Source organism: Lactuca virosa, chromosome 3 (assembly GCF_052849685.1).
Source record: "Lactuca virosa cultivar CGN04683 chromosome 3, Lactuca_virosa_CGN04683_v6, whole genome shotgun sequence".
Classification (NCBI taxonomy): domain Eukaryota; kingdom Viridiplantae; phylum Streptophyta; class Magnoliopsida; order Asterales; family Asteraceae; genus Lactuca; species Lactuca virosa.
In genome coordinates, this window is record NC_136428.1 from 223290131 (window position 1) to 223294688 (window position 4558).

General features: G+C 35.5%; 1 pseudogene; it reads left to right on the forward strand.

The window, feature by feature from the left end:
• Positions 1-201: 201 nt before the first annotated feature.
• Positions 202-2015, forward strand: LOC145164430 (DNA-directed RNA polymerase II subunit RPB2-like; annotated as a pseudogene).
• Positions 2016-4558: the final 2543 nt, after the last annotated feature.

The following is a 4558-nucleotide window of genomic DNA, read 5'->3' on the forward strand; positions in this document are numbered from 1 at the left end:
TTGGTGAGATTTGCGGAGACTTCTTGCAGAGAGGAGTTATGGCTGAGCAGACACCTAGATGTGTACCTAGGTGTTTAGAGGTGGCTTCTAGAGCACATAGGTGTAAATGTGTTATGAGAATAATGTTTTGTAACTTGAGACCTGGAGAGGAAATCTAAGTCAACTACGGATAGGTATGGAAGTTAGTATGGACCCGTACTAATGAAAGCACAAGATCTGTGTGCGATTTAGGAAGAATCTCGAGGGGGTACCGAGGAGTTATTTGGGATATATTTGTATCTATGTGTGCTTTTAGTCTGGTTTTGTTCTTTTTCCTTATGTATTTTAGTATGATGTTTACTCGAGGTTCAAGCTTTAACGACCCAAAGAGGCAGTGTATCAGTGATGATGGGATCCGTCTGATCATTGCCACTGAGGTGGTCGCGGACGTCAGGGAGGCTATCACGGAGGTATTTAGGTCTATCAAGACCGTGATGATCGAGATGTTTGACAAGCGCTACACTGTTGTCACCGAGGCTGTTTTTGCCACAGCCGCGAGATATATACTACTAGAAAACTGGCCTTTAATGACATGCAATGATTTACGATACACATTTTTTGTGTGTCATAAAACATGTCCGTTTTAAAAAAAGAAATGAAGGACAGAGGACACCCATTTTTACGTGCTCTAAAATTAGTGTCCAATAAAAAAATTAAAAACACGGAGGGCACCTATGATGTCGCTTTATATTTTATTTAATGAAACACACTTTTCTTCTTTCGCAACTCGGGGGGAAACAAAAATCCCAAAAGTTTGAAACGCCGCCATTTTATCCTCTACCTTATTTCCATCGTTCTTCTCTCTCACTGATCAATACCAAAAAAACCCTAATATCATCACCACTCCTCTTTTCTCGCACAACAAAATCGCAACATCACCAAATATCTGGCCTCACACTACTTCTCTTTGTTAATTATGAAAAACCCCTCAATCGGTAACCCCTCCCCTTGGATTTGATTTCTAGGGCTCGAATCAACATTTCCCCCACAACTTCGTTGAAGGTATGCTAATATCATCTAAAACTTATTGGGCTCGATCGCACCCCCAAATATGAGATTCTACCTACAATAATCGAGACCACAGTCCAAAAATACCCTCCCTCCAATCCTTAGACTACAAAACCTGACTTATATGTTTTTTTAGGGATGAAGAGAAGAAGATGGGTACACTTGTGAAGGAAGATTTTTGTCGTCCGGATAAATCTAATACCATGGTAAAAAAAACACCATTAACGGTCTTTCCTTTCTTTTATAAAATCAAACTGCTATTTTAACCTCCTTTTTTGTAAGTACAGGGTATGCGACATGGTTCTTATGATAAATTGGATAGTGATGGTCTTGATCCTCCGGTGAGTACTGTCTTCTTAGGGTTCAGGTTTTTTTTTTTTTTTTCTGTACTAAAATCATATGATTATTCTAATACAGGGAACACAAGTTGGAGGTGAGGATGTGATTATCGGGAAGACAACACCAATTGCTCAAGATGATGCTGAAGGGAAATCCTCCACATACACTCGTCGGGATCTCAGTACAAGCTTACGTCACAGTGAAAATGAAATGGTTGATCAGGTACTTCCCGGTTTCCCTACCCAGCTGCCTGTGTTTTTGAATTGTATCATCATCAACATCAAAAACATTGCAAAGAAAAGAGATTTCAAGGTTAAAAATTTTAAATCCAAATATAATATATTTAATCTTGATATTTATATGAGGAAAAACAGATACTTGTAATTTAGACCACCTGTATATTGCATGTCCGGCACAAATATTGTGAAAGTGAGAGTGAGGTCAGTGAGGATACCACAGAATGGAGATAAGTTTAGCTGTAGATAGGTCAAAAGGGAACGGTTGGGATTAATTACAAACAAGAAGACATGACATGGATTGTGGAGGGAATTACTCCTAATATCATTGTGAATCCTCATGCCATTTCTTCTCGTATGTTGGAAATTTCTAAGAAAGAAGATCAACAATGATAGACATTACTCGGTTCTGTTTAGGGACTACCATTAACTTGTTGCTACTGTTTGTATTAACCACTTAGCCTTATTTCTTAAAGGGGCTTGAAAATTGTATGTTGGAAAATTTCATTACAATAAGAAAGAAGATCAACTTCACCAGGATTCTCAATCTTTTTTTCATAAAATAACCAACAGGTAATAATTAGAAATTTCAAATATCACAATAAATGTAAAAGGTGATCTTTTTAAATGTGCTTATTATAATCTAGCTTTGTAAACAAATATGTTATAAAAAATTTGATTCTCCAAAAACATTCTCTAAGATCAGAGAGAAGTTTTCTACTAAAGATGGAGCTCCATCTGTCATATTATCCAAGTTTCATGCATGATGAATTCTATGGAAAGTGATGTAGTTGAAATAAATTCTTCCAAATTTACCCCTAGATAGAGGACAAGTAGTTTACATCATTGTTAAGATGTTGGACTCGAGTAATTGGTAATCCGGTAAGCCTAATTAGACGTGATCAAGAGATTGACAATGCATCACTTACCTATTGGAATAGCATAAAGGACCCGCGTATTGTATTAAATGGAATGAAAAGGGTGATTACCTTCTTACTGGAAGCAAAGATGAATATGCAATTGCATGGGAAAAGAAAAATTATGGAAGTCAACAACTCAAATTCCATTCAGGTTTTATTTTTATTTTATTTTATTTATCTAGTGTTGAATTGCGTAATTGGCCTTGGCTGGCGTGTATATAAAGAACGTCATTTAATTTTATAAAAATGTGGACAAAAATATAAATTCAAAATTAGCCGACGGAGTCTAAACGAAAGTTGTAGATCTCGTCGATAGCTACGCGTGGACATAAAGAACGTCAAAAATAGAGTTCGTATGAACGAGTTATAATTTTTAATAACATATTTACGTATTAAAATAAAGTGTAAATCATATATACATATACATATATATACATATGTATATATCATTCGAAAGGTATCGACGATGCGGTCGTTATAAGACCAGTGTTGAGTACTTTCGACATTAATTTAGTATAAATATCATTAAATCTATTTAAAATAGTATTATAAACGGGTGTTTAGTCATTTAAATAAATATAGATGGTGGTTTTTGAAAATTCAATTAATATAAATAAGATCCTCTACACTCTCATATTTCTTACACCATTCTCTTGATTCAAGAGTCTTTCTCTTCTTATCCCCCGAGCATTTCGGTCCCTCGTGATTCGACTTCTCTTTCTGTAGTTTTAGTATAGTAAGGTGAGCGCCGAATCGCTGCAAGAATCTTTCTAAGAAACATTCAGCGACGAAGTTCTGCCCCTGCAGAGCCCGACTGCTAGCTAAAACCCTATTGTAAGTAAATTATGCTTACCCTATTTTAAATATAACTTATATTTAAAATTAGTATTTTTATTATGAACTTATAATAAATATTAGGGCTATTATTATGAATTATATAAGTGTCGTTATAATATATTTTTAACTACTCGCGGTACGGGGAATCTGGTTTAAAGGGCCGCATAGGGTTGTTGGATATCGGAAGTGCTATATGCCAAAATGGTCCTGCTCTCCGGTGTTTTATGTCTGGCCCCTGTCTGCATATAGTAATTGGAAAATATTGTTTAAATGCTTATATAATAATAATAATGCTAAGACTAATAATTAGTCACCGTAAATATTAGACTAAAATCTAGTGGTAATAATACTAGGTTTCGTCGAAGGAAATCATATTGTTAAGAAGCGAAGCGCTGTCCGAGTTTGAAATCATCACTTTAACAAGTGAGTGCATAGTTACTTTCATCTTACACATAGATATGAAGTATTTAATATAAATTACATGCTATGTGTGCATATTATCTGTGTACTTAATATTTATGCTGGATGAACGAAAATATACATGTTTTAATTGTTTTAAACTGTATATGTATTTTATACCTATAATTATGATGGGTAAAAGATGGGTAGATTAAAGATGAGATGAATGATGGGCGATGAAAGATGAGATGAATGATGAGCGATGATATATGACTGGTAAAAGATAGTAAGATGCGATAAGCCAAGCGATGACCCAAGCGATGACCCCGTCATCCAGCAGCGTATAAATGACAACCACAAACTATTCTAGACAGTCCAGTGGAATACTAATAGGCTCGCAACCTGTAGGTGTTGTAAACGATGTGTTCACCCGGTGTACTCTAAAAACCCATTGACATGTATTGCGGGTGGACTCCCTAAAATAATACTGTCAATAAATGAGATAAACTCTGGAAGATATGGACTTAACGCTTGTTAGATGAACCCTGGCAACTATGGACTTAGTGTCTGTTATATAAACCCTGGCAACGATGGACTTCGTGCCTATTCCCTAGGACAATCCTTAGGAATAAATAATGAGGAATAAATGATTCTTAGGGAAGATACTTAAGAATAAAGAAGATAATGAGGATGGGTAATTGGGTTTATTGTTTGATGATTAAACATAATAACTTCATTATTGTGGGTTGAAAACCCTATGTAGTCACCAGGTTTCCCAAC